This window comes from Dipodomys spectabilis, unplaced genomic scaffold (assembly GCF_019054845.1).
Source record: "Dipodomys spectabilis isolate Male_0828 unplaced genomic scaffold, ASM1905484v1 ptg000156l, whole genome shotgun sequence".
NCBI classification, from domain to species: domain Eukaryota; kingdom Metazoa; phylum Chordata; class Mammalia; order Rodentia; family Heteromyidae; genus Dipodomys; species Dipodomys spectabilis.
This window is the reverse complement of record NW_024870833.1, coordinates 2862370-2885195: the sequence shown is the minus strand read 5'-3', so window position 1 is coordinate 2885195 and position 22826 is coordinate 2862370. Positions and strand designations below refer to the sequence as shown.

General features: G+C 34.1%; 1 protein-coding gene across 1 annotated transcript in view; it reads left to right on the top strand.

The window, feature by feature from the left end:
• The window catches only part of Il1rapl1 (interleukin 1 receptor accessory protein like 1), a 1186632-nt gene that overhangs the window by 772309 nt on the left and 391497 nt on the right, over window positions 1-22826 (top strand). The gene's annotated exons all lie outside the window — the stretch shown is intronic.

The window sequence follows — 22826 nt, the reverse complement described above, 5'->3', positions numbered from 1 at the left end:
TGCTTTTTATGGTTTTCCATAAATCTTTAACAAACATACATGAATTATACATTAAGAGTTGATCTAAGTAATGAGCTAATTTAGCACTGCCGAAATTAATGAGCTACTGCATTTCATTTCAAAATGGGCCTTAATTTATTTTTCCCTTAATGACACATATTTACTTCCATTTTAGTGCTTTCTACAATGTTACTTTGACATTGTTACTAAATAACAAATGACCTCTTCTTTCTTATTTTCTTAATTGGCTCTTGTTTAGATTATTAGATTCATGAAATTTTCTTTCTTTAATTTGTTTACTGAATCCATTTATTTCTTGAGATATACTTTTTGTTGGAAAAGTCCCTGCTTTAGCCACTACTGTAGGCTTTTGCCATGGCAAAGGAAAAACATTGATGGCTGCAGATGATAGAATGCTATGTAATCATGTCTCTGAGTGCTGCCTTGTGTTCCTGCAATGGGTTGTAATGCAGTCTAGGGCATAACAAGCATATATTTTAAAAACAGACCACAGACATCTCATTAAATGTGACTCACTTATCCAATATAGTCCTTTTAAGATGTTAAATACAAAAGATTTATATGAAAATACTTCAAATTTTCTTTTTAGCCTCATCCAGTGCCAATATAAACAAATACACTAAGCTAATTTTAAAAAGAAATGTTTAAAAGTGTTCTTCAGCAACTCACATTATGACTGAACATTTTAATGTTGATAGTACGTCTTCTTACTCTTAGTCATTCTAAAGTACTGAGACAAACTCTCATTTCCCTTCTCTTTAACACCAACATGATCCTATGGCTTAGTTAGATCTCTAGCTATTGTTTTGATACTCTCACTACTATTGGTGATATATAAAACATATATATGTGTATGTACATATATATGTATGTATAATATATTATACAAACATATATATATATGTATAATATATTATACAAACTATATATATATATATATATATATATATACACATACAGAGAGAGAGAGAGAGCAAAAAGCCAGGACTTCATGTGGATGGACATAGGTTTTATCCCAACCACTACAAGTATACACACACACACACACACACACACACACACACACACACACACACAAAACCATGACTATCAAGAGCTCTTGTAATGCCAGAATCCCACTTCACAAACCTTTCAGGTCATTTATGGTAGAAGAAAGGACAAGCACCATCTCACTTATCTCTGATCTGCATTGTTATACATGATGCACTCTTAGCTCTGACCTGCATTATTATATATGCTGCAGTCCTGACTTTTAGCTTTTGGGGGATATCTGTGATCAGTGTAATCACCAGTACCACCACCAGTACCTCCTGAAATTCCAAGAGTTCAACCTTTTAAATCAAATTTGAAGCATATATTTTTGGCTTCCCATCATACTGTAAATATTTTTGTAAACCTAATATTATTTTTTTTAATTTAATTTTATTTTATTTGGGAACATACTGTACAGAGGGGTTACAATTACATGGGCAGGATAATGCATACATTTCTTACCAAGCATTGCAGCCTCCTCCTTTGTTTACCCTTCACCTCCCTTCCCAGCCTCCCCCCTCCCCCCCACCCAATCCTTTCCCCCCTCCCCCCCACCGACATTGTAAAGCTCATTTTTGACATGACATTTTGTACTTCTCATTGTTGCAACAGGTCCACCTGAATCCTTAAACGACTTGTTTGTCCCCATCTCCTCCACAAGTTATACCTAATATTATTTCTAATAATATTAAAAAGGGAAAACACTTTTTTTCTTTCAATATACCATTGTTTTAGAAATATCTATCCTGTTTTCTACTGGTATCTTTTCCAGATTACCTACAAGTTTACTTTGATTGTCCCGATTCTTGTGTTGTATGTCTTATGTCTTCTTTCTTCTGAAGAAATAAGTAAAGCTAACTAACAGTTTGCTATTATTAACATCATCTACTTAAAGTTCTCTTATATCTATTTATATACATATATATCTATTTATATACATACATACTTCAAGAGGCTTCTATAGCATTTATAAGTCTTTGCAGATTCTAGCCAGATTTGATCATTCATTTTGACTTGCAATCCATGCCCAGGGCAATCCAAAACTACTACCATGACAAATGAATGCTCTGTCACAGACGTAGTTGTTGTTGCTCCATATCTGGAGATACTCAGAGCATTGTTAGAACATGGTAATATTAAATGTTAATTTTTATTGCTCAATGTAATTAATCAAACATATCCATGAAGAGTCTATTTTCAGTTACACAGTTCTCAGTTCACTGTTATTTCCTCAAAGGAGCCCATGACACTGAAAAAGATTTAGAGCCTGCTGTATTTCTTATGATAAAAACATATACTTATTACATTTCTTGCATTTAGCATTATGCACATGTAAATTCTATTTTAACTTCTCTTAATAGTACCAACACCCAAATAAACAACTACATTATGACTACCTTTTAAAGCCCCACCCCCACATTTCAAATGTTAAAGCTTTTTTATAATACCAATCACTGTAGTAAAAAAACATTTTAACTGTAAGAAATCTTGCATATTTATTTGGAAAAAATAATTGGTGCTTTTTGTAGTATTATAAGTTATCTTTAGCTGGCCATTAAAACTATATAACACATACTAAATCTTATTAAAATAGCTATTTATCATGGTTTTACAATTATAATCAGGGTTTCTAAACCAATTCTATATATCCCTTATAATTACTATTTCATATATCATATTTTTATTCTACTTCTAAAAAAATAAGACTCCATAACATTTTTTGTGCTGGTATTAGGGCTTTAACTAGGTACCTGGATGTTGTCCCTTAGGTTTTACAAGACTCAAGCTGATGCTCCACCATTTGAAACATAGCTACATTTCCAGCTTTTTGATGGTTAATTGGAGATAAAAAATGATGACAAGAAAATGTAGTCATTATATTAAATGTACATTATGAAAAAACAACAACAACTATGTAACTTGAGAGGAGGGATGGGAGGGGGAAATGAGGACAAATGAAGGAAGGATTGGCATTGAGGAAGAAGCACTGGACACGCAATCTGACATAAAATTCTAACTCCTTTGTACAACCAATTAATAATAACAATAATGATTTTAAAAAGGATTTCATTGATTTTTCTTACCTAGTCTGCCTTCAAACTGTTATCTTCAAATATCAGCCTCCCAAATAATGAAGATTTACTACATGATCCACCAGTAATGGACATTATGAATTATAAATTATAATGAGGCATTATAATTTAGGTTTTATATCTACTAAAGTATACATTTTTAATAACAATAAAATGTTAATGTGTCATATTTTTCTGAAATTTTAATTCATTTATTAAGTTTTACTATTGATTTTTCATTCCTACTATGAACCCTTACTTCAAATATTTCATAAGTTACACCTTTTATCTGTAAAGTGAACTAAAGGGTATAAACATCCTTCATAAAAGAGCATTTAAATGTATTATCAAACATTTTATATTTTAAATTGAAATTAAAATGAATTCCCAAATAGTCAAAAATAAATAAGTCTGAGCTTATTATTTATGAGAAATTGAGATGACCTTTAATAATGTAATTTTTAAAATACACTAAACATTGGTCTTACCGATTACATCCACTGTAAAGGTTGAATAATGAACTTGGCAGGAATAAACTTGAGAAAAATTATAATGCAATGTAGTAAATCACATTTGAATTTAAGTTTGAAATTATCTGACCAAGACTTTATAGCTAAACATGTTTTTGCCTTAGTTGGCTATCATGAATTTCTAACATTCTAGTTGATTTGTGACAGTTTAATTTACTAGCTGCTCTGGTTCTTCCAACTGTGCAAGTTATAAAGAAGGATTACCTTTTGGTTCTTTGGTAAGTTTATTTCAAATCTGGAATGGAAAAAAATGATTTCCTAATTCTTCTTCGTTTCTTGCCTACCTATTCATACATTGCTTCATCCAGCTATCTGTATTTTTTTTCTGTCTCTTACACAGTTGAGGAGAAAATAAAAAAAGCTCTTTCTATTTCCAATAACATACTTCTTAACAATAATACTTCATAATCTACTGTGACAATCAAATCATTAAAATGAGCAGGTTTCTGAATGCTTCCAATGACAATGCTTTAAGTAAGCAATTTTCTCTTTTTTGCATACATGGAGTATTTGTCTTTCAGAATATAATTAAAATATTTCCTAGGCCATATTTATGTAGGTTCCTCAAGCTAATTTCTTATAGATAGTGGCTCAATATTTTACAAGAAATTATTTTGTACTGAGATATATCTGTGTGTATCTGTAGATACTCGCATACATATACTGTTAAATACATTTTAATAAAATATATATTATGGAATTTTATCTTTAATTTTAATTCTACAAAATATATAATCATACATAAAATATTCATATATCAGCCTAATATTTTTAATTATAAGATTTCCATGTAATTTGTTTCCAAAGTACTCTTTTATCCTGGTTATAGTAAATTTCTCATTCTTTGACAATAGCTTTTGTTTATTATCTCTAGAAACGCTTCTGTGGGGCTAGTTGGTAATTAACTGTCACTTTTGTACAGGGTTTAGAAAGAAAAATGAAGACAATGCATGAGCAAATGGAATTTCACACACTACTGACTGTTACAGTGTCTTCAAACTTCAAAAATATGTATTCATGCTTTTTCATAGATAGCTTCATGAGAAACATGACATTTATCTCTGATTCATTATATTAGCTCACTGTAAAGAAGCAGTTTTAAGACTGAATGAGAGTGTCTTAATGTAGCTTTCAAAGAGCCCATTAAAGCCATTTCAGGTTTTCAATTTGTGCGTTTCTGTGATCACTATCAATGTCACTGGAATCAGCTTTGTAAGCCTTTATTCAGCACCCAGTGTAAACCCAGAAATACTGAACAATGAGAGCAGTAGTATGCACAGTTATTTCACTTTGGGCCATAATTGCAAATGGGAAAATGTTATTACTACTTTATATTATTGTGAATAAACATACTAACTAGAACATATGTATCCAAGTCTGTAGGGTCATCTCAAGATCTCCCAGTTCCTCATTCCAGTGATTCATTAGCTTAGGTACACTTCAAACCCTCCCTTTAAAATTGCTTTTACAGGCCAATTTAGAAATCAGAAAAAAAAGACTTATTCTTTGTTAAATCTTCTCTTTAGCCATAACATTGCTCAGTATAACAACTCTTGTTGAACCTCATTTTTAGTGAATTTTTACTATTTCTGAAACTCAAAACTGCTTTCACAACAATGAAAATTCTCAACTCTTGGAAAATTGAACCGATCATTTGGAAGTTCAGTATTTATAAAGGGCATCACTATTTTTTTATTTAGAAAGAAAATAATAGGCAGAGACTTTTCACCCAAAATAAAAACATATGGTAAACAGAGGTAGGATGCCACTTTATTTTCTTAACCTCTAAAGTGTATTGCAAGGACCTGGTAGCTTATCCTAAGCAGATATAAAGGTATTTTCTTTTACCATGTAGACTTTGAAAGTACTGTACTCCCAGGCTCCAATTCCCACATGGAGACTGCTAACTGACCATTTGCCTGGTAGTAATCACTTGCTACTATGAATGTGTACTTAACGTAAAGCAGTAAAGCAGGACAGAAATCTTCCTGGGGAGGCTAAAAAATGGGAAGGAAGATGTGAACATAAGAGATATCAGGGAAAAGTTGAAATAAGTGTTTTGTTTTACCACTTGAGCTACACCTCCACTTCTGGCCTTTGGTTTTTAATTGGAGATAAGAATCACAATGACTTCTTCTGCCCACGCTGCCTTTGAACCATAGTGCCAGGATCTTAGCCTCCTGAGTAGCTAAGATTACACAACTGAGCCACTGGTACCTGCTTAGCATAAAAAAAAAAAAACTAGACAAACTACTTTTGAAGAGTGCTTAGTATTTGTTATACAACGGAAAAATGATTTTAGGTGGTAACCCAGCTTATTTAGTGTCTCTGTAATAATTGATGCTTAGGTTTCTTCCAGGAGCCAACCCTAGATGCTGAAGAATTCAATGCATGTAGTTTGAGGGAAGGTACCTGAAATATTAAGTGTTGTGCAAAAATATAGGAAGGAAGCCAGGCATCACTGGCTCACACTTATAATCCTAGCTACTCAGGAGGCTGAGATCTGAGGATCACTGTTCAAACAAAGCCCGGGCAGGAAAAGCGGAGAATCTTATCTGCAATAAACCACCAGAAAACCAGAAGTGGCACTGTGTTTTAAGCGATAGAGTGCTTGCCTTAAGTTGAAGAGCTCAGGGACAGCACCCAGACCCAGAGTTCAAGCCCCACAACTGACAAACAAACAAAAAAATGGGAAGGATAGCCATCCAAGGAAATGTTCATTATCAATGTAGTGACCATTGTTGGCATCTAGAGTTTAATCCTGGGGAAACCTAGGTGATCGGGTACTGCATATCTCTGAGTTACCCTACCCAAGGAGGGATAGACTTTGGGTAACCATTAGTCATTGAATCAGAGCTTTGCCCGTATGTTAATTCTGGACATGTCTAGTTTATTCCATTGCCTTCCCAGATTTCTTTAGGTAAAATCTGATGTTTGAGAGAAAATCAGCCTGAAAGCACAAAATGAATTTAGGGTTTGGTGAAAGGGGGATGTTAGCAAATGCTTTACTGAAAAAAGAGAAATTTTCTGATTTACTACATTGTATTCTAGGCAGCACTCACAAGGGTGTTTGATTCCATAATCATGATGAGGTTTGCATAAGAACTCCATTTCTAGGGTCAGAAAATTTTGAAATAAGTTATTATTTTTTGCGCTCAGAAGCTGAGCAAATGGATGAGTTATTTTCTCAAAACTTCAGTTTCTGCATCTGTAAAATGGGACCAATCATAGTTTGGCCACATAGGCTTACATTGAATTAAAGAGCCAATCAATCATTTGAAGACTTAGTATTAAAAAATTCTTAATGTTAGTTTAAATGATTGTTTATGCATACCTTTATATTGTTATTACAGTTCCTTTCTAATCATCCTGTTAGAGATTATTGTTCTTATGTTGAACTATAAGATATATCCTACTCTGCTAGATTGATTTGTACCGTGGCTTTATCTAACCTGAATTATGTTATAGTCATTGAGAATTTAGGACTACAGGGACACCATTTGCCATCTGTTCTTGAAAATGACAGCTACTTGGGAAAGTGACATTGAAAAATACAAAAGAAAGCCAGAGATTTTGAAACCAAATAATGAATCTCCAACATCATCAAAAACACGAGTGGCACATAAAAGGAAGAAAAATTGATGTCATGAGACCAGGATTAGTCATGTTCAGTATGCTTTGGAAATATTTACAAAATAGTTACAGCTTAACTGTTTCATTGCATGTGGTAAATTTGATTGTGTGTTTACCGAAACCTGCCCGGTTTTCTCATGTTGCTCCTTCACAGTCAAAGTCAAGGTCTTGTCTTCCTTACCCCTGAGTGAAACCTCTGGGAGATCCCATGGCTTTCTAGACACAGTGTGTTCAATTTCTAGGGTTGCCATGGAAAGTACAACAATCATGGGTCATTTTGTATTACAGAAAATTAGTGTAATTCGAAAGTCCCAAAGTAGAAAATCAAGGGGATGCCTAGTCCAGACTTTCTCTTAAAGCTCTGATTATCTTCCCTCCTCTCTCACTGTTTAGTAGTTGTCTGCAGTACGTGATATTCCTTAACTATCTCACTACAACCTCCATCTTCACTTAGTGTTCTCCTTATGGAGATATTTATTTCTCATTCTATTCTTCAGATTGGATCTCTGTCTTCCCCAAGGAGTTAGATTGGCTGTATTATCTCTTCAAATGTTCGAGGATTCCTACTATAAAACTTGGTCCCACATTGTTAGTAAAACTCCAGTCCCAAAAACTTACATTTTGAAATTTTGATACCATTCCCCATGGCCTCTAGGAACAAATCTTAATTTTCCAAATATATCTTATGGAAATTCCTTCATTTCATCTGAGATGAGGTGAAATGGCATCCCTCTCCCCTATTGCCAATGACTCCCATGAAGGAGGAACAAATCTGAGGAGGAGATTTCCATTGGGGCAAGCTAATAACTTTTCCAACGCCATCCACACAAAGCCTTCTTAACATTCTATTTTCATTAGCCTAGAGACAAATACCAGCCTAATCAAATCCTAGCAAAACTTGTTAGAATGTATTTTTAATATGTTCTAAAATTTGTCATTTAATCTACTGAACTATAATTCATCTATTTAAAGTATATAAGGAATGGTTTCAGGATGTTTGAAGGATGATTCAAACATCACAGCAATCTAATTGTAGAGCATTTCATTATCACAAAGAGGAAACTCCATAAGCATTAGCTGTCACTCTTCATATCTTCCTCTTTCTCACTTTGGGAAGACACTGATCTACTTTCTGCCTCTATAGATTTATTTCTGAACATTGAATATAAGTGGCTTTATGCAATACATGACCTTCTGTGGTAACTTCTTGATATAATGTTTTCAAGGGTCGTGTATTGATTTGTAGCATGCATAAATATTTCATTTTATTTTCATTTTCAAATAATATCCCAATGCCTAAAATGTGCATAAATACAAAAAATATTATTTATCTAATTTATCAGTCAATAGACATGTGCAGTTTTCTACTTTTAGGGATTATATATATGCATATATATATATGTATATATATATATATACCACTAATGAAATTTTATGTGGATATGTGTTATTACTTTGTTTCAGTACATACATAGGAATAGATGTGAAACTTCTGAGGAACTTATAAACAGCCTCTTAATGGAATGTACTACTTTTAATTCCTGTAGGGTATTTTGTGAGTGTCCCAGCTTGTCCACATGCTCGCTAAGTAATCTTTTTTAAAATCTCTGCTATTGTAGCATGTTTGATGTGATTTTTTAAATTATTGTAGATTTTTTTAGATAATCTGTTGTTGAATGTAAATAACTCATATTTACTGTAGTTTCTTACTTATGATCCCTCTGCTAAAACTGAAATGATTAAAAGCAATGACATTTAACATTTAGTTAAAATGACAAAAATTTGAACGAGTCATTAGCAAGAGTTCTGTTCCTTAAGTTAGCATAATATCATATGGATAATAAAATTTGTCATAAGAAATATAATAAACATGAAATATTGCTACTACAATTAGAAGACATCTATGAGGGCCTTCAGAAAAGAGAATATACTTGCTTTACAATAACAATCACAATATAGCAATAATAATGATGATAATAAAGACCCTAAACTGAGCTCTTCCAGGAGCTATACTATATGAATTTTCATATAATATTTAATTATCTTTAAGTAGTTTTGCAAAAGAGTTTCAATTTGGCAAGTCGGTTTATGAGTACAATGCATCTTGAACAATATTCCTCCTTCTCTTTTCCCCCATCTCTTCCCTATATATATTTTAAATATCCGGTCAAACCCCAAATAATGATGTTTTCTTCCATGAACTACATATACATATAATACTATGGTAGTTGCATAGGATTATATCACACAGGGAAATCATAGCTGACTAGCTTGTATAAGCACACTTCATCTAATATTCACACAGTGATGAACTTGCCAAAGACAAAATCACTTCTCATTACTTGATACAAAATACCTGTGAAAATCAAGACCGATTTTGATACACAAATGGATGTTTTAGTTTATGGTTTTTCTAGTTGTTTGGGGTCCTTTGGCTAAATGGTACATTGCGGTGGCAGGATCATGTGCCTGAGGAAGCTATTGCTCATTCACAATGGTCAGGAAGCAAAAGGTACAAGGTCCCAAGAACCTCTGGTGGCAAGCCTTTAGTGTGGTAACTTCCTTCCAATTGACATCCCTTCCAGGTTATGCTATCTCCCTTTAGGACTACAGGCTGTTAACTAATGGTTTTGTACATGATCCTTAGGGATTATTTAATATCCTAACCATTACAATCAAATTTCTGAGAACATATTTCTATACTTAAGCAACTCCTGAGTGTATTACCTTGCTTAATTCCTCTGAGAACCCCACTAAATAGACACTATTATCATTTCTAGTTTTCAAATGAGCAGATTTCCCCAGATGACATGATATGAGTAATTTCTACTTCTTTTCATGTTAAAGTGCAATGAAGGGAAGCGATGATATTAAGAATAATATGTAAAAATTTCCAAAAGCAGCCCCAGCATAGTTGTAAGTCTGTAATCCCAGTGACTAGTAAACAGAGATTGGGTAAAAGCTTGAGATCAGCACAAGCAACGATTAGCAAGGCCATATTTCAATCAACAAGACAGGAACCTAGGCATTGAGGTACAGGTCTATAATCCCAGATGTGAGTAGACTTAGGTAGTAGAATGAAGGTTCAAAGCCAGCCCTGGCAAAAAATTAGCGAGAGAGCTCCATTTCACCCAATAAGCTAGGAATGGTGGTCTGGTCCCCTGTAATTTTAGCTACATAGAAGCCATACTTGGCCATTTGAAGAGAGGCTACAGCCAATCTAGTTCCTTGGGGAACACAGAGATCTAGTCTAAAGAGCAGAATGAAACATAAGTGTCTGCCTAAAGATGGGCAAGTGACAAATTATGTGACACTATCTAAAAAAATAAAGTAAGAAGGGCTATATACAAAGCTCAAGTGGTAGAATGTCTGCCTAGCAAGCCCCAGGCCTCAAGTTCAAACCTTAAACCGAAACCAAAATCTACTTCACAAAAATTAAGAATGATTGTTTTGCCTAGACCTTTTCAGAGTCTTTTTTTTTTCTCATTGGAGGCTCTTTTCAGAGTATGACTTTCAGAATCTATGCAAAACGGAAAAAAGAGTATTCCCACAGTGTTTGCTTATTGATCAAACTTTTTTCAGCCAGGTTCTGGTGGCTTACGCCTGCAATCCTAGTTCCTCAGAAGGCTGAGATTTGAGGATCACAGTTCAAATCCAGCTTGAACAGTAAGACTGTCCTGTAAGACCCTTATCTCCAATTAACCATCAGAAAACCAATAGTGCTACTGTGGCTCAAAATGGTAGAGTGTTAGCCTTGAGCAAAAAAAGCTCAAGGATATTGCCCAGACCCTGAGTTCAAGCCCCCAAACTATCCAACAACAACAACAACAAATCAAAACTCTTTTGTCTAGCACCTCCCCATTCTCTCAAAGTTTACAATAGATGTATTTTTCTTTTGAATGGATCACTTCTACTCAAGCACTTATATGGAAAACACAAGACATAAAGACAAGGGAATGTTATGATGAAATATGTCAGTAGTGTGTGAGGAAGAGGAGTAATCACATTAAGGTAAAAACAAGGATAACAGATTTTACATTAGCCTGGAGGGATTCACACTAAAACGGATCATCATGATTTCAAAATGTTAGACCAGCCTGTTTACTCAGAATAACCTGTGAACTTTTATTCTATGAAAGCATTTTAAATACTGTATATGCATTCATGTTTCTGGTTTGGTTTCTATGCTGTACATTCTTTCTGGAGTGAAATGACTGACTCAGCTCTTCCTAGAGCCTCTTTGGCTGTGCTTAAGAGCACAATGTTATTATTAACTCTAGCAGTAAAGCCTTTTTGACTATGCTTTATGCTAAAGGTTTTACATTGATACATAAAGGGCTCCAGCCTCTGCTTTTGCTTGTACTTAAAATGCATACTTTTAGAATAAAAAATTATCTAGTAACATCCTGAATATTACCTGTCTTTTAAGTGGGTCTCAGCCATTGTGCCCACCCTGCATTATTATCTAAGGATTAGATCTGGCTAGAAGACAGGACCACATGTATGTACCCAGCTCAGAAATTATAAAAGCTACAGATGAAAACTGCCATTTTGAGTCTTTAACTCTCTCTCTTTCTGCCTATGTTAACCCTGTTATAGTGAAATGCATCTTCACTAAATTTTCAAAAATAGCAAAGTTTTATAAATTAATAAGTAAATGAGAATAAAGATCATTTCAGGGAAACAGTAATAGATTATAAATATCAGTATTTCAGAAAGATAATATTTAGATGTAATACCACTTTGATGTTACAAATAATATAAAGAGAACAGAAATTATTCATGACATGTCTGCTTCAAATAGATAGATTGATTACATTTTTCAGGAGAAAAGAAGTAACATAATAAAATGTAAAAAAAATCATTACATAATGTTGGAATAAAAGATGAGGAAGTAAATTTGATAGAAGGAAAGGGAAGGTATGACACATATTTGGACAGTGATATTTTTTAATAAAATGATGATAAGGAAAAATGTTAGTGGTCAGGATATTAAAGTAAACATTTGAAGGATAAAGTCCCTATTATACCATTGGGAGAGCAAATTAAGATTTCCTGGTAGAAGGCTGCATGGTGGAATCTAATATCAGAAATTATTTTTTATTTAATTTTATTGTAAAGGTGATGCACAGAATAGTTACAGTTACATATGAAAGGTAATGAGTATATGTCTTGTCGAACATTGTTACCTCCTCCCTCATTTTTCTCCCACTTTCCCACACCCTAACTCCCCCATCCACAAGTTGTAAAGTTCATATCCTACATCTTGTCTGGTGAGTATCACTGTTGCACTGGTTCACCCTTTGTCCTTTGTCTCACCATTTTGTTGTTCTCCTTCCCTTCAACAAATCAGATAAATGTATACACAAGACACAAGGTACCAGAATCAAAAATAGTTATAACGGGATAAAACAAAAGGAAAAAAAAACAAAACAAAAAAGAAATAACTTTACACAGTACATTAAAAACATCAACAACAAAGCAAAACCTCTTGTTTCTATATCATGGAGTTCATTTTGATTAGCATCATTTTATATGGTCATATGTGCATAGCTATTGACTTATTGTGATCCTTTGCTAGGACTATCCTAGACATATACTATGTCATATACTAACTAGACATAACTAACTAGAAATTATGTTTCCTTGGATCTGGCATACTTGACCTAATAGGATTTTTTTCAAGTCTTTCCATTTCCTTTTGAAAGGGGCAAGGTCATTCTTTCTGATGGTATATATTGTAAATATATACCACATTTCCTTAACCTATTCCTCTACTGAGGGACATCTGGGTTAGTTCCATATCTTATCTTAGCTATGGTGAATAATGCTGCATAACATAGTTATACTGGTGGTTTTAGTGTGGCCTTGTTTATGTTCGTTTGGGTAAATGCTCAGGAGTGAATCAGGGAGGTTTTCTTTTGAACTTTGAGCAGTTTTAAAACCAATACTGAATTCTAGGATGATAAAGAAGGGTGGAGAGCTGGTGTCTCACATCTGTCATCCTAGCTACTGAGGAAGCTGAAAGGCAAGGATCAAGTTTCAAAGGTAGAGCAAGCAAGGAAGTCTGAGAGACTTTTTATCTCTAAGTAATCACTATACTCATAGAAGTGGAGTTGTGGCCCAAGGGGTAGAGTGCTAGCCTAGAGCAAAAATGCTCAGGGACAGTGCCTAGACCCTGAGTTAAAACTCCTGGACCAACACAAAACTTTATAAAGAAGGAAAGAAAATACTTCTCGGATAAAAATGATAGGCTACACATAAAGTCACACGCCTGTAATCCCAGTTACACAGGAGGCATAGGTCTCAGGATCATGATTTGAAGGTAGCTCCAGGACCCTGTCACAAAAGTAAAGACTGAAAGTGTGGCTCAAGAAATCAAGTCATGTAAGCATGAGACCCTGGGCTCAAACACCAGAACTGCCAAAAAAATGTATGAAAAATTACTGAAGTGTATTTGTATACATGTTCATAAATATTCATGGAAAAGATTTTTAGTAAGTGTGTAGGAATTTTGAGAAAGTAAAAAAGATGTAATATATACCATTCACATAATTTTATTATATAAACAATTGCATACAATTTTTAAAATTGGCATCGAAAGAACATAGTCTTCCTAGTACTGTTATTACTTTCAGCAAATCACATAGATCATCTTCAATTTTCCCAAGTAGACTAGAAACGTAGGCAGACAGTAAAAACAAATCCAAATAGGTTGTTTTCAAACTTCATCTGTGTTCAAGACTAGAGAAAGAGAAACATAAACATGCAAAATGCAGGATTTATTTTTTTCATAGCATCCTGATTAGCATGTTAATTAAGAATGCCATCCATCAGAACCAGAGAGTAAACCCAAACAGAAGAGAGCAAGGACAAGCAATTCCATGATTATAGCTATTTGGTAAGGCCCAATAATGAGCAATCTGTACCAATTACAAAAGGAAAGAAAACTTCAGACTAAGGAAGTTATTTTTTCTTTTACCCTTTGTGATTGAGAAAAATGTAACAAAAAAAGCAGAAAATAAAAGGATAATAGAATAACAAGCATATAAAATATTAGCACCTTTTCATGGTATTGGAAGTTGAATAGCAAGATCAGACCAAAAGAAAAACTAAATTGAAACAGAAAGTTCAAAAATGTAGAATATACAAGAAAAGAACTAGTGAAGACATTTGCATACAAATAAATATAAATATGAAAATATAGATAGTTGACATAGTTGTGTAATACATGTAAACAACATAACTTTGAACAAGTAAATAAGTATTATACATTTGAAACAAGGAAAAGAAGGGCAGGAAGCTTATTTTCTCATCTTTGACAACAAGAAATAAAGCAATCTGGTTTAAGATTGAGACATCTATTTTATTTATTTTTATTTTTTATTGATTTACTTTATTGTTATTATAGAGGTGATGTACAGAGGGATCATAATTACATGAGTCACGTAATGAGTATATTTATTTCCTTTTGTACAATGTCTTCTGTTCCCTCACTCTGAGACACCTATTTTAAAATATCAAAAGTTGGTGAAGACAACCTCTTAAATTCTATTTGATGTTGATTTTTCTTAAATTCCTAGGACATAGATGGCTCACAAAGAAACCAGCAGTGGTTTTCCTTCAAATTATTTATTCATTTCTTTGAAAATAAATTGTATTAACTATAATTCATTAAGATGAATATATTTAATATAGTCCCATTTTCAAAAATTATATATGCATCATTTCTATATACATGTTAACGAGACACTTGGAATAATGGTTGCCTAATATTTAAATCAGTTATTACATATTTTCATTAGCAAAGGTGTTGAGTTTGATTTTCCATGAATATTCATTGTGATACATGAATATATACGTACTGTTCTTTGATCTATTCATCTTTTGTATCACTCTCCTCTTTTTAAAAATATTAGTAGGTTTTGTTCTATTTTTATGCATGTAATTTAATCAAATTCAACAACCTATCACCTCCTTTCCTCCTATTCGTAGCTTCCCTCCCAAACAGTAACCTTTCATTCCCCTGTCATTCTCTTCCCCTTGCCTTCCCGCCCCCACTGGAGCTTGAAGTCAAAGCCTCAAGCTCTTTCATGTTGCTGGTACTCTACCACTTGAGCTTCACCCTCAACCTGAATTATTACTGGCTAATTAGAAATGAAGTCTCTCAGACTTTTCTGCCTAGGTGATTTGAAACTGCTATCCTACAGATCTCAGTCTCCTGTGTAACTAAGATGACAAAGCATGAGCCATCAGTGCCTGAATTGTCTGTAATGTTTGATATTGCTTGCTTTTTTTATTTGAAAAGATATCATTTTGAAAATAACAATCCATTCCATGAAATTGTCAATTAGCAAAAGTAACTTGAAAATCAGTTCAGCTTCCTGTAACTTCATTTTAAAACACACAACAAAAATAAATTATATTATTCTTACAAGAATGTGTGATCTTTACTTCTTTTTACAAACTGGAGAACATACCCCACCATAAACCCTCTAGAGGGAGGAAGCTGGGGACACTATATGTAAACCTCGAGACTGACCTCAGATCTTTTAGCTCAGATCCACCTAGCAGCAAACCACAGATAACAGAGAGGCAGCTGCAGAGACTGAGCCATCCACTGCCCACAGGTCAGCCACATGGGTATAATTGCTATTAGAAATCTTTGTGAATCCATAGAAATCTAACACAGAAACAATATAGATTAAAAACCCAAGATCTTTTTTTTGCTGCTTTATTGGTCACTGTGGGGAATAAAATTCACCCACATAACTGCTTTTCTTTTCATTAGAGAGAAAAAGTTAAACCGAAATCAAATATTCTACATATTTTTCACTTACCAGGAAAATTACTGTAAATAGTGAGAGACTGAAGCCTGAGCTATCAGAGATCATCAGCCTGGGGAAGCTTGTTCTGCTTCATTTCCTTCTACTTCTTGCTTCCCTGCCAAGTATCTGCTTAGCCATCTATGCAGCCCATAATTATGACCAGAGGTGCTAAGCATAAGATTTTCACTTTCAACAGCAGTGCACTTTACAGCAAGTACTTCTGAGTTCCCAAGCATATATAACAAAAACCATTTGCTCAGACCAAGATGCTCATAGGATAAATTGTCTTTAGATAAACCTGATGCGTTCTTGAAAGGTTTACACAACTATTGTTTTTGTTTACCCAGTCTTCTCACCTATCATATCAGTTATATGTATTGATGTTGGTCATAATCATCTTTCTGTACAGTTTCTACATGTTTCTGTAATATTAGGTGCTCTTCATGCCTCCCCTATTTCCTGGCATCACAGGAACATTGCACTCCTATGGCAATTGTAAGAACTCATGTATACTTGTTTTACATTCAAACAGTTTTATATTGTTTCTCCCATGATTCCTCTCCCTTGCGATACTGTTTCTTCTCATCCTTTTTCCATTCAATCATACTTCAAGATATGTAGCTTACTAGGATATATTTTGTTCTCTGTCTCTACACAATAATACAGAGCTTAGCATTTAAAGCTTTTCTGTTTTTTTTTACACAAAAGTTAATCTCCTTGTTGTTCTTTTTAATGTACTTATAATGTACTATGTGAGTTTTTTTTTGTTTCTTTGTATGTTCTTCGCCCATGGTACAGACACTGTTATCACTGTATTTGATTCTAGTGTCCTGCATCTTCTATATACATTTTTCTAATTTGGGAGGGGAAGGGGCATAACAAAATGCTGAAATAAGGATACAGGTTGACCCATTATAACAATGAGAATACAAGACACTATGTAGAAAACGAACTTTACAATTTGGCGGGAGAGGGGGGATATAGGGAGGTGGGGAAGGAAGGGATGGTAGGGGAAAAACAAAGGAGGGAGTAGCAATGCTCAATAGGAGTTGGACTCATTGCCTTGCTCATGTAACTGTAACCCCTCTGTACAGTATCTTTATAATAAAAAAATATATTTAAAAGAAAAAAGAAAAAAGTTTATCTCCATCTTCATAATTAAGGTTTCAATTCCATGTGCACATTAACATGCTCTGATCTTCTTTATTCAACATTTTCCTGAACAAGACTGAACATATTTAATACGTGTTAAAATAATTATTAATTATTATTTGTGATAAAGGCTGAATCCTGATTGGACTTTGTTTTACTTAAAAACAAAAGCAAGCAAATGCATAGATACAAAAATCCTCACATTAAAAATCAAGTTCTACAATAAAAGACCCCGAATAGCAAAAACGCTCCTCAACGGAAAGAACACTGCTGGAGGAATATCAGTACCAAATTTCAAACTCTACTATAAAGCCATAGTAATCAAAACATCTTGGTATTGGCATAAGAACAGACCTCAGGACCAATGGAATAGAATTGAAAACCCAGAAATGAACCTACAGACCTATAGCCATCTAATCTTCGATAAGGGAGCTAAAACAATAGAATGGAAGACAGACAGCCTCTTCAGTAAATGGTGCTGGCAAAACTGGTTAACTACATGTAGAAAACTAAACCTAGATCCTTATATATCACCCTGCACCAGAATCAACTCCAAATGGATCAAAGACCTTGAACTCAAAGCAGACACTCTGAAAACATTACAGGATGGAATAGGAGAAACCCTGGGTCTCCTTGGCACAGGCCGAAATTTTCTGAATAAAGACCCGGAAACACAACAAATCAAAGAAAGGCTGGACAAATGGGATTGTATAAGGTTGCAGAGCTTCTGCAGGGCAAATGACATAGCTAGCAAGATCAATAGAAAGCCCACGGACTGGGAGAAGATCTTTACTAGCCATACAACGGACAAGGGTCTCATATCTAAAATATACTTGGAACTCAAAAAATTAAACCACCCAACAACAAATCCTCAAAGAAACAACTGCCCAATAAGTAAGTGGGCGAAAGACTTAAAGAGAAGCTTCTCTGAAGAAGAAAGAAGGATGGCCAATAGACACATGAAGAAATGTTCAACATCCCTAGCCATAAAAGAAATGCAAATCAAAACAACATTGAGATATCACCTCACTCCAGTTAGAACAGCAAAAATCAAGAACTCTAACAACAACAGATGCTGGAGGGGATGTGGACAGAAAGGAACCTTACTTCATTGTTGGTGGGAATGTAAACTTGTTCAACCACTTTGGAAAGCAGTATGGAGGTTCCTCAAAAGACTCCACATAGAGCTCCCCAATGACCCAGCAATCCCACTTTTGGGCATTTACCCAAATGATCACAAACAAGGCCACACTAAAGCTACCAGCACAACTATGTTTATTGCAGCATTATTTACCATAGCTAAGACATGGAACCAACCCAGATGCCCCTCAGTAGATGAATGGATCAAGAAGATGTGGTATATATACACAATGGAATTCTATGCCTCCATCAGAAAGAATGACATTTCCCCATTTGTTAGGAAATGGAAAGGCTTGGAAAAAATTATATTAAGTGAAGTAAGCCAGGCCCAAAGAAACATAGGTCCCATGGTTTCCCTTATTTGCAATATCTAGTATAGGTATGAGTCAAGCGGAAAAAGTCAAATAATGTGATGTTAGGAAAACGAAACCTCAAATATGTATTTTAATGTTTTTGTTTCTTTCATGCATGTGTTTCTAACGCATTTATAATATTATCTCTTTGTTGCTTTGTATGTCCCTCCCCCACAGTGTAACCCCCGCTTTCACTATATTTGATGTCAGTATAACATGTGGAGGAGATGGGGACAAACAAGTCGTTTAAGGATTCAGGTGGACCTGTTGCAACAATGAGAAGTACAAAATGTCATGTCAAAACCAGCTTTACAATGTCGGGGGGGGGGTGGGGGGGGGAGGGGTGGTATGATTGGGTGGGAGGGAGGGGGGAGGCTGGGAAGGGAGGTGAAGGGTAAACAAAGGAGGAGGCTGCAATGCTTGGTAAGAAATGTATGCATTATCCTGCCCATGTAATTGTAACCCCTCTTTACAGTATGTTCTCAAATAAAATAAAATTAAATTAAAAAAAAAAAAAAAAAAAAAATCAAGTTCTAGACCTCTCTCTACCTCCCTTTGAATTCCTTTGACACTTTTGAAAGACTAACCAGAACATATTTTGAAGGATACTCGTGTTTTAAATCTCTACTGGAATAACTCTGGACAAATAAATAATTAATAAAATGTACCAGAATCCAAAGTTCAGAGTTCATGTTTTCAAGTATTAGCCTATCTATCTTTGTTGCAGCTATTCCCGCCAAATAGAAAATAGCAGCCTCTATGTTTATCCATAGTAACCTGTCATTTTTTGTGCTTTCTGGAACTTACTATTACTATCTATCTATCTATCTATCTATCTATCTATCTATCTATCTATCTGTCATCAATCCATCTACTTCTTTGTTCTTTAAATATATAGATTTCTCTATGATGCTTAACAAATTCTCCTTTTAATAGTACTTTTAATTCTGAGCATAATGCCTAAAACTCAGTATTTAATATAATGAATGGAGGGAGGGGAGGGAGGGAAAAATGAATGGTTGTACACGTGGATGAGATGAAATTAATTCCTTGGCCATGAAAACTATGTATCCCTTTTATTAAAACAAGTATCCTTCCTTTATTAGATTGTCTGAAGCTGGAGCTTATTTTCAAACACACATAGAGAACAAACCTAACCTAGGCTCCTCTTTAAAAACACAAGAATTGGAACAGGAGACTTTACAGAATGAAATGCTAAGTGCTTGAATTAGAGTGGCATTTAATATTTCTTTTAAGCAAAAGTTGTCCTTATATTTGGGTACTTTTTAGTCTTCTGATTCTCAGTTTTCTCATATGTAATACGCTTAAAATTATTTTTCATTGTACCTATCTCAAGGCTGATTAAAAATGTCACCTTTGCAGGTGTAAGTGGCTAATGTCACTACTCAAAAGACTGAGATTTGAGGATCACATTTTGAAGCTAGCATAGGTAGACAAATCAACAAGATTTCTATTTCCATTTGACCAGCATAAAGCCAGAAGTGGAGATTCTCAAGTGGAGGAGCACCAGATATAAAATTGATTGATTAATTAATTAAAACAAGTAAGCAAGCAAGAGCACAAGGCATTAAGTTCGAGCCCCAATACCAACAAAAAAAAAAAAACCGTTGCATTGCTATGTGATTCTATAACTCTTTCATACCTTTTTGTGGATAATGACATAAAATAGAAATACCAGGGAAAGGATAATTATAGTAACCAAGTGAGTTGCTAGCAATCAGACAAAAGGAGTCAACTACGGAACAAAATTCCTGCCAGAAAATGAAAGCTGGATTTCACAAAATTTATTTCAGATCTCAAAGGAGAGGGAAAAGTCAAAATGATTAATATTAGGATTTAAAATTCATACTAAAAAGGATATAAAATTAATTCTTTGTTCACATATCACACATGCGATTTTAAAATAGTAGTAGTCAGAAGCATTTTTAGTCAGAGTCACATAGGCATTTTCACCTAAATGTCTTTTGTAGGGAGGGTTTAGGGACTGGCTAATTTAATTATTTAGTCTATCACCCAGCCCTTTGTTTTGTCTCTCTAGACATGCAGAAGGATTCTAAAATCTATTCCTGCCAAACAGTTATCTGTCATGGGAATTTAGTTTAAACCAGCTTTGTTGCTATGGTACCTAGTTTTCAGTTAATGGAAAAATACAGAATCAAACTAATACCGAATTTTTGGTATACACACACACACACACACACACACACACACACCACTTGTGTCAATTAAAAATTTAAAAGCACCTAATGTATTTGGAATTTACATACCAGTACCTTCAAAAACTCTGTGTGCCTGTGCATGCACTCGTGTGTGCATGTTGTACAAGAGATGGCATGATGCAATAGTTTTTGGAGTTTAGTAAAAACAGACCTGAAATTTAATACTACCTTTGTCATCTTAAAACTAGCTCCTGTTTAAGTGATGAAACAGGTCTGGATGCATCATACACATAAACTTCTTCGTTAAATTGCAAACAAATTCAATACATAATCTAAAATTAAGAAAAGGGAAGGAGTGGATTGCAAGGGTTGGGTGAGCATGTTGAAAGGGTGACATTGATCAAGATGCACTGTATTCATAAACTGCTTTGATGAATGGTAACTCCTTTATGCAACTACTTAAAGATAATGAAAAAATATTCCAAGAAAAACTAGCTGCTGTTATACAATGTTCTTAGTACTTTCCACCTATTTTCCCATCTGCAAAGTGATATTAATATGAGCCACTTTTCAGGAATGTTATGAAAGTTCAAACAATCTGTTTGAAATGCCTGTCACAATGGCTGACATTTCAAAGGTTTGCGTACAGCATGGCATGGTGGTGTATGACTGAAAAGTCAGCCATCAAGAGGCTGAGGAATATAGATATAGATAATTCACTATTTAGCATAGCCAAATAGTTAGTTCTAAGCCAATCTAAGCTTTGAGACCCTGTGTGAAAAATATAATCAATCAATCAAGACATGGTTTGCACAGACTAAAGTTTTAAAATATGAAAGTAACATAGATATGTATATAATATGCACACATGTAGCTGACTTGCATGTTCTCAATATTCATAATGTTGAAGCCCTACCAAAAGTATTTAAATACCTACTGTATTTAGAAACAAGATCTTTAAAAGAAAATAGTGAAAATCAAGTATTTTCTATAGGCCTTATCCAATCTGATCACCTTAAAAAAGGAAATTGGGATACTTCAAATGACACCAGACGACACACATAGAGGAAAGTCTGTGTGAAGACACAATCAGAAAATAGACAACTGTAAGCCAAAGAGACTTATATATTTGGAGCCCGAATAAAGAGATTTAGTATATTTGGAGCCCTAACAAAATAATTCTGTTATCTGTTTGCTTGTATTTAGGACTCCTAAAGGGAGTCAAGGAATAGGCATCTTATACGTTGTTTTGTTTAGTATATTAATTCTCAACACCTATCTGGCCTAACTAAAGTGAGCTAAAGACATTTCAGATAGTTTTATCAGTGAATATTTTCAGAAAAGGAAAAAAAAACATAACTTATCTTCAGCTGACAATTGCATATGTATATAATTCAATAGACCAAAGATTATGTGTATTTACATATAGTTTAAATGTGTGTGTATGTGTGTGTGTGTGCCTTGATCCCCTTGAACTAGCTTAAATATGTAGGAATATAGATACTTGTTTTATTTAATAATTCTTTTAATTATTTCATTTTATTGATTGTACAAAGGATTTTCAATCCAACCTGCCAGTTTATAAGCACATTCACCTATCAATCTCTAGAAAACTAAGATTAATCCATTCATAAGTCCACATGTCATTCATTGTTTTCTTCTTCTGTCCAGTTATTTAAGGTATATTTTCTTTATTTAAAAATACCTAAAACCAAACAATGAACATGTTATTTCCATTTCAATGAGCCTGAGCTTTCTTCTTTCCTTCTTTCCCATGCTCCTGTCAATCTATGCTTCTGCAACCTGAGTTTAATGGAAACATTGTAACATATTTTTGGTTAATTTTATTCAATCCACCTAGCCCTAGCTCTGTCATAGGTGACTA